Source organism: Carcharhinus amblyrhynchos, chromosome 33 (assembly GCF_965287045.1).
Source record: "Carcharhinus amblyrhynchos chromosome 33, sCarAmb.v2.hapA, whole genome shotgun sequence".
In the NCBI taxonomy this organism is placed as follows: domain Eukaryota; kingdom Metazoa; phylum Chordata; class Chondrichthyes; order Carcharhiniformes; family Carcharhinidae; genus Carcharhinus; species Carcharhinus amblyrhynchos.
The window spans coordinates 10,401,307-10,415,032 of NC_137356.1; the positions used below are offsets into that span (position 1 = coordinate 10,401,307).

The 13,726-nt window shown below is 46.9% G+C and overlaps 1 long non-coding RNA gene across 1 annotated transcript in view; it reads right to left on the bottom strand.

Moving 5' to 3' along the window:
* LOC145361097 (uncharacterized) overlaps positions 1-5,530 on the bottom strand; it is a 76,442-nt gene extending 70,912 nt beyond the window's left edge. The window contains exon 1 of the long non-coding RNA XR_013889801.1: positions 5,456-5,530. This is a non-coding gene — a long non-coding RNA (uncharacterized LOC145361097). The remainder of the gene's footprint in view (positions 1-5,455) is intronic.
* Between the last annotated feature and the right edge of the window lie 8,196 nt (positions 5,531-13,726).

Here is a 13,726-nt window from a genome sequence, read left to right on the forward strand (position 1 = left end):
TCGATGGATGGAGGAAGCTCAGTAGCATTAATCTTTGCTGGCTGTAGCTCAGAAATGGAGTATAAAACACACCAGTGACATTACGTCGTGCTTATAGCTCCCACAGACTCTTGTTCGTGTGCCAGGACTTAAAAGATGGTTTTAAATCTGGTTGGATGCTAAGATCAGCACTTATGTTAGTGGGTGGCACAGTGGTTAGCACTGCTGCCTCACAGCGCCAGGGACCCGAGTTCGATCCCTGACTTGGATCAGTGTGTTTGTGGAGTCTGCACGTTCTCCCTGTGTCCGCGTGGGTTTCCTCCGGGTGCTCCGGTTTCCCCCCACAGCTGGTTAGGGTCATTGCTAAAATTCTCCCTCAGTGTACCCGAACAGGCGCCGGAGTGTGGCGAGTAGGGGATTCTCACAGTAACTTCATTGTAGTGTTAATGTAAGCCTTACTTGTGACACTAATAAATGAACTTAAAACTTTACATCAGCAGAATTTCTGCTATATTTAACTTAAGAAATTCTCTTTAATTTTGCATCTGTTTTCTTTCTCACCTTATCCTTTCATCCCTCAGCTCCTACTTATGAAAAACACCCATCTCCACCCATGTTAAAACTCTCTTTGTTAGATTTGATTTATTGTTGTCATGTGTATTAGTACACAGCAAAAAATATTGCTTCTCGCACGCTATACAAAGCATACCATTCATAGAGTACATAAAGGAGAGGGTGCAGAATGTAGTATTACAATCATAGCTAGGGTGTGGAGAAAGATCAACGTAGTGTGAGGTGGGTCCATTCAAAAGTCTGACAGCAGCAGGGCAGAAGCTGTTCTTGGGTCAGTTGGTACGCGACCTCAGACTTTTCCCCGACTCTCCAAATCTTTCTCCTCTTTCTTAATTTACTCATTCACTTCCCTCTCTTTCTCTGGCTCTCTCCCTTATTTGAATCTCCGATACTTTTTAAATTTCTTTGTCCCCATCCTCCCTTCTCTTTCTCAGAATCTTACCCTTCCATTTAACAAGTCTTATTGTTTCCGCTCTTTTTATCGCTCACAGTAACTGCTTCTCTCTCTGTCTCTGTCCTCAATAACTGCTTCTCTCTCTCTCGTCAATAATTGCTTCTCTCTTATTCCTTAATAATGCTTCTCTCTCCTTCTTTTCCACTTAAAAATGGCTTCTCTCTCTCTCTCCCCCCTACTTTTCCGACTTAATAACTTTCCCTCTCTCTCTCTCTCCCTGCTGAATAATTGCTTCTCTCTCGCTCTTCCCTTTTCCCGCTTAAAAACAGCTTCTCTCCCTCCCCCTTTGCCTGCAGAACAACTGCTTCCCTTTTTTTCTCTCTCTCTGCCCTTTTTCCCTGCTTTGTAACTCACACTTGGCCTGTGAAGCAGGCTGTGACTACATAGTGCCATTCTGATGGTGCAGGAATGGTGATAATATCCGCCGAGACCAGCCCGTATTCCCCAGACTCTTCCCGAGTTTCCACAGCGACAGTGGACCATTCTTGATTTGTTTCTTAAGTAGCACTGAGCCAGGCCCTGGGGTTGCTCCCACCTGTCCCAGCTGATGAGGAAATCAGGCACTCAGTGGCTTTAAGTTGCCTAACTTCTGCCGCAGTTTGGTGAGTGCAATCTGGGATGGGTTGGATCCATAAAACAATGGAAGCTTTACAGCTCAGAAGGTGACCATTTGGTCTCTCACACTGTAGTAGCCCTTGTCCTGTCAATATCCTCTCACCCTCCACACGCCTGTCTCCATCAATGGGGATAAAGCAGAAATGGTCGAGAGCTTCAAGGTTTTAGGTGTCCAGATCACCAACAACCTGCCCTGGTCCCTCCACCCCAACATTATAGTTAAGAAATCCCACCAACACCTCTACTTTCTCAGGAGGCTAAGGAAATTTGGCATGTCAGCTGTGACTCTCACCAACTTTTACAGATGCACCATAGAAAGCATTCTTTCTGGTTGTATCACAGCTCGGTATGGGCTCCTGCTCTGCCCAAGATCGCAAGAAACTACAAAAGGTTGTGAAGATAGCCCAGTCCACCATGCAAACCAGCCTCCCATCCACTGATTCTGTCTACACTTCCCGCTGCCTTGGAAAAGCAGCCAGCATTATTACGGACCCCACACATCCCAGACATTTTCTCTTCCACCTTCTTCTGTCGGGAAAAAGACACAGAAGTCTAAGGTCACGTACCAACCGACTCAAGAGCAGCTTCTTCCCTGCTGCTGTCAGACTTTTGAACGGATGTATCTTACACTAAGCTGATTTTTCTCTACACACCCTAGCTATGACTCTAACACTACATTGCGCAATCCCTCCTTTCCTTCTCTATGAACGGTATGCTTTGTCTGTATAGCAGGCAAGAAACAATACTTTTCACTATTACACGTGACAATAATAAATCAAATCAGACACTATATTCTGCACCCTCTCCTATCCTTCTCCCCTATGTACTCTATGTACAGTATGCTTTGTCTGTATAGCACGCAAGAAACAATACTTTTCACTGTATACTAATACATGTGACAATAATGAATCAAACTGTAACACTATATTCTGCACCCTCTCCGATCCTTCTCCCCTACGTACTCTATGAACAGTATGTTTTGTCTGTATAGTGCACAAGAAACAAAACTTTTCCTAGTACATGTGACAATAATAAATCAAACTGTAACACTATATTCTGCACCCTCTCCGATCCTTCTCCCCTACCTACTCTATGAACGGTATGTTTTGCCCGTACAGCGCACAAGAAACAAAACTTTTCCCAATACAATAATCAATCAAATCAAACCTCCCGAAATCCCGTTTAAAACTTGCCTCGAATGTTTTCTCAAGGGCAGACAGAACTCTGCCCAAAAAGGTCAGCTCTTCGAAGCCACTCCTTTATTCTGCAGAGCAGGGGACAGCGTTCCAATCCTTATCAGAGGAGGGTGACGTTACAACCCAGACAGACAGACAGAGACATTTAAAACTCTACTTAAGTCTGATTTGGAACGCACAACTTGGGCGCAAGAGTGGGCCAATCGGCCCATCGAACCTGCTCTGCCGTTCCCATAAGGTCACTCACTTGATAGTGGCCCCAATCCTATTTCCCTGCCCATTAACACCCCCCCTCCCTCCTCTACCCTCTCCCCCCTTAACTCTCTACTGCCTTTGTCGATCACCTCACTCAGCCTTGAATATATTCAACGGTGCACCCGATGCCTGGGAGGGAGACAACCCCAAAAAAACTCTCACTGCACCCCCCCCGCCCCGCCCCCCAAAACCCCGGAGAGGCAAAAGTCCTTCCTCCCTCCCCCACATCTCCCACCAAGACATTCGCCATGTCTCTCGGGAAGCCCAGAGGAAGGCGCAAGGCACGTTCGTTCCTTTGGAATAGCGCGACCATCATTGTTATCTGGGACACCGCCCGCCAAGGGGAGGCGGGGGAGGGAGGGGGGCAGCTGGCTAGTATCACAGCAGCGGGCTGAAGGGCAGACTGAGGAATGCGCACTGCAGCCTGGAATGCGACTGACACCAAACACGGCCAATCCCCCTTTTGGGAAAGTCATTGGAATTTTCAACAATAAACCTCCAAGGATGCCCAGGTCCAAAACTGGCCTTCTAGGAGGGGGAGGGGGGGGTGGGGGGGGGGGGAGGTGGGGGAGGGAGGAGGGGGTGGATGGGGAGGGAGGGGGGTGGTTAGTTTTCCTTGGGGATTTTCTGCTCTGGAGCTGGTCAGAAAATAACAGATCAAAGTCCGAAGGAGGCGAAATCTTCTCTCAAGCAGCTCCTGGCAATGTCCTAATATAGCAGCAAAAAAACTGAGGGTAAATCAGCTCCAGAGAAAGAGAGAGAGAAAACCAGACAAAGTGGGTGGGAGAGAGAGGGAGGGAGAAATAGAGAGAGAGAGAGAGAGAGAGAAAGAAAGACAGGGAGCGTGGGAGAGAGACAGATAGACAGAGTGGGAGAGAGAGAGAAAAAGACAGACAGAGTGAGAGAGAGGTGGAGGTAGGCAGACAGGGTGTGTGAGAGGGAGAGGCAGACATGGTGAGAGAGAGGCAGACAGAGTGAGGGGGGGTGGTCAGGCAGACAGGGTGGGAGAGAGAGCGAGACAGGCAGACAGGGTGGGAGAGAGAGAGAGACAGGCAGATAGGGTGGGAGAGGGAGACAGGCAGGCAGGGTGAGAGAGAGACACACACACAGGCAGGGGGAGAGAGAGAGAGAGAAAAAGACAGACAGAGAGGGTGGGAGAGAGAGAGACTGACAGACATGTGGGATAGAGATACAGAAACTGGCAGAGAGAGAGGGTGGGAAAGAGAGAGAGGCTGGCAGGGAAGGTGAATGAGAGAGAAAGTTGTGGGATAGAGAGAGAAACTGGCAGAGAGAGAGGGAAAGAGAGAGAGAGACTGGCAGAAGGGGTGAAAGAGAGAGAGAGAGACTGGCAGAGGGGGGTGAAAGAGAGAGAGAGACTGGCAGACATAAAGACAGAGAGAGAGAGGGAGAGAGACAGGTGGGTTCCAATTCACCCACTCACTGAAGAAACTCCTGAACATCAAGATCAAGGGATCAAACGGAGAAAAGGGAGGAATTCGAGAAATTCGGCTGGGATTTGGTTAACAAGGAGACAGCAGCAGGCAGCAAGACAGAACCCAGTGGGAGGGAGTTCGTGAGCTCGGATTTACTGGGGATTAGTTAGTGCTGGGTGAACCCAGACACTAACTAATGAGGGCAATGAGGAAGAATTTACCTCCCCCCGAACTGCAGCTTGGTGGGTCTGTTGGTTACAAAGCCCAGAGAGTCTTGCTGACACTGTCAATTTCCATCCGGATGACTGCGAGGAAATTGACCAGTTCCCACAACCCAAATTCAAATACACACTTCAGGACGCCTTATATATAAAAATAAAGTCCCTGAAAAGCCAGACTGGGTCCAGAAAGGGACAATTTCAAAAATAAACCAGGTAGTCTCCTTCCTATGAAGAGCAAATTGTTCTTAGAGACTGTTTACTCCAATGCTAACATTCAAACCCCCTTTTCCTTCTCTGTCACCTCCTAGTTTCGCTCTCTATCCATATTTTTTCATTCGATTGGAGAGAGATACTACCCCCTTTGTCACTTCAGATCGTAGGAAGTCCTGTCCCCCCCACCCCCCCCCCCCACCCAACTGCACATTTTTACTCTCCCCCTCCCATTGAAAAAGGCTGAAGGGGAGAGTAGGGGGGGGGAGGTCGAAGTTTCCACTGGTGGGCAGTACCACCCCATCGAGATGCCCACGTCCAGCAGTCTCTGCCCCACTCTCACGCCCGCACAAGACCAGTATTTAACTTGCTACTGGAACTTCTAGCTTGCACGCAAACTTCTGTCCAACACAAACCCAAGGCTCTCTCCCCTTTGCAGAGCTGACTGCTGTAAACTCCACTTAGATACAATAATTTTTTATATATGTATCACAAACAGTTCGGAAACAAACTGCTTACCCCTGCGGTGCTCGCATTCCTGACACACACAGCAGCCACCTCCACACTGCAGGACAAGTAAGCCTTATATAGCCAGATTCGAACTTCTGCTAATCTTAAGAGAGCTTCCCTTTTAAAACGCGAGTCACCTCCCACTGTTTGCAATAGGGCAGATCAGACACATGCGTGGGTGTGCTACAGTACAAACTACTGTATTATCCGGTGTATAAGTCGAACTCCTAACTCTCAAATTGCACACACACACACACACACACTTCTAATGATAGGTAAATAGAATGAATCTGGGGAATTTCACAGTAACTTCACTGCAGTGTTAATGTAAGCCTGACTTGTGACACCAATGAATAGACGTTACGGGGGATAAGGAGAACGAAACTAGGACTGACAGAGGAGGGAAAAAGGGAGCAGAATTAGGCCACTTGGCCCATCTGCTCTGCCATTCAATCATGGTTGATATTTTTCTCATCCCCATTCTCCTGCCTTTTCCCCATAACCCCTGATCCCCTTATTAATCAAGAACCTATCTATCTCTGTCTTAAAGACACTCAGTGACCTGGCCCCCACAGCCTTCTGCGGCAAGGAGTCCCACACATTCCCCACTCTCTGACTGAAGAAATTCCTCATCATTAAGTCTGGCAGCATGGTCAGTGCAGGCTTGGAGGGCCGACGGGCCTGTTCCTGTGCTGTAATTTTCTTTGTTTTTTTATCTCTGTTTTAAAGGATCGTCCCTTTAGCCTGAGGTTGTGCCCTCTGGTTCTAATTTTTCCAACTAGTGGAAACATCCTCTCCACGTCCACTCTATCCAGACCTCGCAGTATCCTGTAAGTTTCAATAAGATCCCCCCTCATCCTCCTAAATCCAGTGAATACAGACCCATTCCTCATATGACAAGCTCTTCATTCCAGGAATCATTCTTGTGAACCTCCTCTGGATCCTTTCCAAGACCTTCCTTCGATACGGGGCCCAAAACTGCTCACAATATTCCAAATAGGATCTGACCAGAGCCTTATACAGCCTCAGAAGTACATCCCTGCTCTTGTGTTCTAGCCCTCTCGACATGAATGCTAACATTGCATTTGCCTTCCTAACCGCAGAGTGAACCTGCACGTTAATCTTGAGAGAATCTTGAACAAGAACTCCCAAGACCTTTTATGTTTCTGATTTCCGAAGCATTTCCCCATTTAGAAAATAGTCTATGCCTCCATTCCTTCTCCCAAAGTGAATAAAGTTTAAAAGTTAGTACTGGGGGAAATGGTCTCTAGGAACAATTTACTCTTCACAGGAAGGAGAGTCCCTAGGTCATTGAGTGTCTTTAAGACAGGGATAGATAGGTTCTTGATTAATAAGGGGATCAGGGGTTATGGGGAAAAGGCAGGAGAATGGGGATGAGAAAAATATCAGCCATGATTGAATGGTGGAGCAGATGCGATGGGCCGAGTGGCCTATTTCCGCTCCTATGTCTTATGGTCTTAATAGATGTTCAGTCATCCTCTCAGGCTGTTTGCCTGACAGGGAATGTACGCTTGCCACAATCAAGAGAATTATATAGAGGCACTCTAGTTAAGAAAGTCCACCAATGCCTCTACTTTCTCAGAAGGAAATTTCACTGCGACTCTCACCAACGTCTACAGATGCACTATAGTAAACATTCTTTCTGGTAGTATAACAGCTTGGTATGGGCTCCTGCTCTGCCCAAGATCGCAAGGAACTACAAAAGGTCGTGAATGTAGCCCAATCCATCACGCAAACCAGCCTCCCATCCATTGACTCTGTCTACACTTCCCGCTGCCTCGGGAAAAGCATCCAGCATAATTAAGGACCCCACGCACCCCGGACATTCTCTCTTCCATCTTCTTCTGTTGGGAAAAGGATGCAGAAGTCTGAGGTCACGTACCAACCGACTCAAGAACAGCTTCTTCCCTGCTGCTGTCAGAGTTTTGAAAGGACCTACCTCGCATTAAGTTGATCTTTCTCTACTTTCTAGTTATGACTGTAACATTCTTCACCAGGGATCTGGGTTCGATTCCAGCCTCTGGTGTCTGTGTGGTGTTTGCACATTCTCCCCCATGTCTGTGGAGGTTTCCTCTGGATGCCCTGATTTTCTCCCACAGTCCAAAAATGTGCAGGTTAGGTGGATTGGCCATGCTAAATTGCTCCTTAGTGTCCAAAGAGGCACAGGTTAGGTGGATTGCCCATGCTAAATTGCTCCTTAGTGTCCAAAGAGGCACAGGTTAGGTGGATTGGCCATGCTAAATTGCCCCTTAGTGTCCAAAGATGTGCGGATGGGGTGGATTGGCCATGGGAAATGTACGGGGCTATGGGGGTAAGGTGGAGGGAGGAAGGACCTGAGTGGGATGCACTGTGAGAGAGTCAGTGCAGACTCAGTGGGCTGGATGACCTCTTTCTGCATTGTAGGGATTCCATTTGCCTCTGGTTAAATCTACCTATTCCCTTCTTAAGTGAGCTGACCTCCACAGCCATGTGTGGTGGAGGATTCCACAGGTTCACCACCCTCTGAGTGAAGACCTTTCTCCTCTTGTCTGTCCTAAGTGGTCTATCCTGAGAGCCATTGTTCCAGTCCACTCCTCCACCTCTATTCCCATCAGAGCCAGAGGATAAACTGGACCGAGTGACAGGAACTCCATGTGGAGATGAGTTGAAATTTATGGAGCTTTCTGTCATTTTTTTAAGTTGAAAAATTTCAAAGTACTGGTACAAATTTTGTGAATAAAGTTTATTTTTGGGGAAAGTAAATCTACTTCACGCCCAGTGGGGGCCCTGTTTGCGTCTCAGACCTGGGATTACATTAGTCCACTTCTGACAAAGGAAAAAGTCCTCCCTTACTTTCCACAGGACTGTAAACTCCTGTCAGTCTGTGGAAATGCTGCCTAATTTGACCCATGATACAATCTTTTCTCATGTAATTTACACATGGGTAGAGAAACATCACTCACACAGTGAGGGCACATTCCTTTATTTGTACTTTTCCCAATATCCCTCGCGTTGATCCAAGGCCCTGACTCAATGCCGCAAACAAGCATCTTGCCCGTGCCTTTCAGGGCTGTTTGGCCAGGAAAGGCATCACAATCAATGATGATCCTATCCTCTTCGTCCCTAGCTGGCTTCATAGAATTATACAATCCCTACAGTGCAGAAGGAGGCCATTCGGCCCACCATCTGCACCGACTCTTCGACAGAGCATCTCATCTGGGCCCCCTTCACCGTAACCCCACATATTTACCCCACTAATCCCCCTAACCTACACATTTTGCAACACTAAGGATCAATTTAGCTTGGCCAATCCACCTAATCTGCACATTTTGGGACACTAAGAGACAATTTAGCATGGCCAATCCATCTAACCTTCACATCTTGGGACAGTAAGGGACAATTTAGCATGGCCAATCCACCTAACCTTCATATCTTTGGACACTAAAGGACAATTTAGCATGGCCATTCCACCTAACCTGCACATCTTAGGACACTAAGAGACAATTTAGCATGACCAATCCATCTAACCTTCACATCTTTGGACACTAAGGGACAATTTAGCATGGCCAATCCACCTAACCTACACATCTTTGGACACTAAGGGGCAATTTAACATAGCCAATTCATCTAACCTGCACATTTTGGGATATCAGGGGACAATTTAGCATGGCCAATCCTCCTAACCTGCACATCTTTGAGTGTGGGAGGAAGCCGGAGAACCAGGAGGAAACCCATGCAGACACGGGGAGAACGTGACCCAAGGCTGAAATCAGACTGGGTCCCTGGCACTATGAGGCAGCAGTTCCAGCCCACTGTGCTACCTATTCTCTTAGTGTCCCAAGATCTATAGGTTAGGGGGATTTGCTTGGTAAATGTGTGTGTTTACGGGGTAGAGTAAAGTGCCTGGGTAATACTTGTCAGAGAGCTGGGGCAGATTCGATGGGCTGAATGGCCTCTTTTGCACTGTAGGGATTCTGCGAAGTGTTTGATGTGGCACATTGTACACAAACACTGAAGAATCAACCACATTGCTGTGGCTTTGAAGTCACATGTAGGTCAGACGGGGTAAGGACAGCAAATTTCCTTCCCTAAAGGGCATTAGTGAATCAGATGGGCTTTTCCAACTACCGATTCAGTAGAATATTAATTCCAGATATTTTTTATTGAATTTAAATTGCACCACCTGCCGTGGCGGGATTCGAACCCGGGTCCCCAGAACATTAGCTGAGTTTCTGGAATAATAGTCCAACGATAATACCACTAGGCCATTGCCTCCCCCAGAATAGAATAGGATTTGGGGAAGCCATCTTCTTCTTGTAGTTTGTGATTTGCTGATTTAGCGCAGAACTCTCCTGCACAGATGCCACGGGATCGTAGTGTGCGGGGCATGGACTATGTGAAGGTCCGGTGACTTTCCAGTCTTGGGGCAAGCATGGCTGGAAAATCCAACCCATAGTGTTTGAACATTGTAGGTGCAGGCCCATACACGTGTGTGTGTGTGTGTGTGTGTCTGTGAGACAAGCAGAGTTCTAGCGGCCAAACGCACAGACCTGTGTTAATACTGAGATAACATTCAACAAAACCACAGAGAATATCAGCCAAATCATACAAGAATATGACGCAAACTCACTTCCCGTATGGTGGATAAAATGTCACGTAGCCAAATGAGGCTCCGATACACCAGCTTTAAAAAATCTTATTAACACAGGGATGTGAAATTGATCTGTTCAGTGTTTTGACCCATTGGAAATTAGTTCTGATTAAGCCACCTATCCCCCCACGCTATAGTTAAGAAAGCCCACCGACGCCACTACTTCCTCAGAAGGCTAAGGAAAGTCAGCATGTCCGCTGCGACTCTCACCAACCTTTCCAATTGCACCAGAGAAAACATCCTTTCTGGTTGGTACGTGACCTTAGACTTTTGTATCTTTTTCCTGATGGAAGAAAGTGGAAGAGAGAATGTCTGGGGTCCTTAATTATGCTGGCTGCTTTGCCAAGGCAGCGGGAATCGGAGACAATGAATGGGAGGTTGGTTTGTGTGATGGGTTGGGCTACGTTCACTTTGCAGTTCCTTGCGGTCTTGGGCAGAGCAGGAGCCCATACCAAGCTGTGATACAACCAGAAAGAATGCTTTCTATGGTGCCTCTGTAAAAATTGGTAAGAGTTGTGGCTGGCATGCCAAATTTCCTTAGCCTCCTGAGAAAGTAGAGGCGTTGGTGGGCTTTCTTAACTATAGTGTCAGCGTGGCAGGACCAGGACAGGTTGTTGGTGATTTGGACACCTAGAAATCTGAAGCTCTCGACCATTTCCACTTCATTTCCATTGACATAGACAGAGGCATGCCCTCCACTACACTTCCTGAAGTCGATGACAATCTCCTTCTGCAGAGTGATCTGCAATCTCCCTCCTTGCAGAGGGATCTGGGGGTCCTTGTGCATGAATCGCAAAAACCCAGTCTGCAGGTGCAGCAGGTGATCAAGAAGGCGAATGGAATGCTGGCCTTTATAGCGAGGGGGATAGAATATAAAAGCAGGGTGGTCTTGCTGCAAATGTACAGGGCACTGGTGAGGCCGCAACTGGAGTACTGTGTGCAGTTTTGGTCCCCTTATTTGCAAAAGGATATATTGGCCTTGGAGGGAGTGCAGAGAAGGTTCACCAGGTCGATACTGGAGATGAGGGGGTTAGCTTATGAGGAGAGATTGAGTAGATTGGGCCTGTACTCATTGGAGTTTAGAAGGCTGAGGGGGGATCTTATAGAAACATATAAGATAATGAAGGGGCTAGATAGGGTAGAGGTAGAGAGATTCTTTCCACTTAGAAAGGAAAACAGAACTAGAGGGCACAGCCTCAAAATAAGGGGGGGAGGGGTGCAGTTTAGAACAGAGTTGAGGAGGAACTTCTTCTCTCAAAGGGTGGTGAATCTCTGGAATTCTCTGCCCGTTGACGTGGTGGAGGCTGCCTCACTGAATATGTTTAAGTCACGGGTAGATAGATTTCTGATTGATAAGGGAATTAAAGGTTATGGGGAGTAGGCGGGTAAGTGATCCACTTCAAATCAGCCATGATCTTATTGAATGGCGGGGCAGGCTCGAAGGGCTAGATGGCCTACTCCTGCTCCTATTTCTTATGTTCTTATGTTCCTTCATTTTGTTGACATTGAGGGAGAGATTATTGTTGACACACCAATTCACCAGACTCCCTATCTCTTTTTAATAGACGAGGGGTTTCTGATTTTTGAGTGGGGGGAGGGATGCATAATTACAAAGTCAATCCACTACCAAGTACTTAACCCAACTTAATCGTATCCTACACTGATATGCAATTTGTCTTCATTCAGGTGTCAATATAGTGATTTATGCTGTACTTTAGGTAGTTTCTAGACAGGAAAGCTGTCAAGGCTTATGAGGATATTGGCATAGAAGGTCTGTCATATGAGGAGAGACTAAGTCGGCTAGGAATGTATTCATTAGTGTTTAGAAGAGTGAGCGGGGATCTCATGGAAACATAAAATTCTAACAGGATTAGACATGATAGATTCAGAAAGAATGTTCCTGATAGTGGGGGAGTTCGGAACTAGGGGTCATGGTTTGAGAATAAGGGGTAAACCTTTTAGAACTGAGTGAGGAGAAATTTCTTCACCCAGAAGGCGGTGAATGTCATAGTATCATAGAATCCTACAGTGCAGAAGGAGGCCATTCAGCCCGTCGAATCTTCACCAACCACAATCCCACACAGGCCCTATCTCCATAACTGCATGCATTTACCCTAGCTAGTGTCCCTGACATAAAGCAGCAATTTTAGCATCCACCCAATGTGCAGACATTGGAGCAGATTTAGGCCACTCGGCCCATCGAGTCTGCTCCACCATTCAATCATGGCTGATATTTTTCTCATCCCCATTTCTCCTGCCTTTTCCCCATAACCCCTGACCCCCTTATTAATCAAGAACCTATCTATCTCTGTCTTAAAGACACTCAATGACCTGGCCCCCACAGCCTTCTGCGGCAAAGAGTTCCACAGATTCACCACTCTCTGGCTGAAGAAATTCCTCCTCATCTCTGTTTTAAAGGATCGTCCCTTTAGCCTGAGGTTGTGCCCTCGGGTTCTAGTTTTTCCTATTAGTGGAAACATCCTCTCCACGTTCACTCTATTCAGGCCTCGCAGTATCCTGGAAGTTTCAATAAAATCCCCCTTCACTCTTCTAAAGTCCAACGAGTACAGACCCAGAGTCCTCAACTATTCCTCACACAACAAGCTCTTCACTCCAGGGATCACCCTTGTGTGGAATCCACTCCCACAGAAGGTATTGAGGTCAAAACGTTGTGTGATTTCAAGAAGAAATTAGATATCGCTCTTGGGACTAAAGGAATCAAGGGATATGGAGGGAAGCGGGGGGGGCTCAGGATATTGAATTTGATGATCAGCCATGGTCAAAATGAATGGGAAAGCAGGCTCGAAGGGCCAAGTGGCCTACTCCTGCTTCTTGTTTCTATGTTTCTATTAGACTGGTTCCAGCGTACTGCCCAATGTCATTAAGTGTTGTGGGAGGAGGGGGGGGTGGGGGAGCGAGGGCGAGGGGAATCCTTTGGGGAAAGGAATCAGACAGTAAGAATCCATGTTCCCATTTCTTACAAGGAGGCAGTGAGAATGGAGCCTTTCCGAGTGAGAGGCCCACGCAGCCTCAGCTTTTTATCAATGAAACATTACGGTATCCTACAATGGACAGCAGCTCAGTTACTGCCCCACCCTCACTGTTGCATTGACAACGTGCCAGTGTTACCACACCGCCATCCAAAGTGTGTACATGTTGCTGAGGCAACGGCCAGCCACAATAAAAACTCCACCAGTTTCAACCATTAACCCCATCGAGAGCAAACTGGAAATCGCTGACTGCTCGAACCTCACCACAGAGATTGCCTGAACTCTGAAACTAGACAAGCTTCCTACATTATTGTGTCTGTGTGTGTATATGTGTGAGTGTCTGTGTGTGTGTGTATATACGTATATGTTTGTGTGTGTGTGTGTTTGTGTGAGTGTGTGTTTGTGTGAGTGTGTGTGTCTATATGTTTGTGTGTATTTGTGTGTCTATGTTTATATGTGTGAGTGTGTGCATGTGTGTCTGTGTGTGTGTATATATGTATATGTTTGTGTGTGTGTGAGTGTGTGTTTGTGTGAGTGTGTGTGTCTATATGTGTGTGTGTATTTGTGTGTCTATGTTTATATGTGTGAGTGTGTGTGTGTGTCTGTGTGTGTGTGTATATATGTATATGTTTGTGTGTG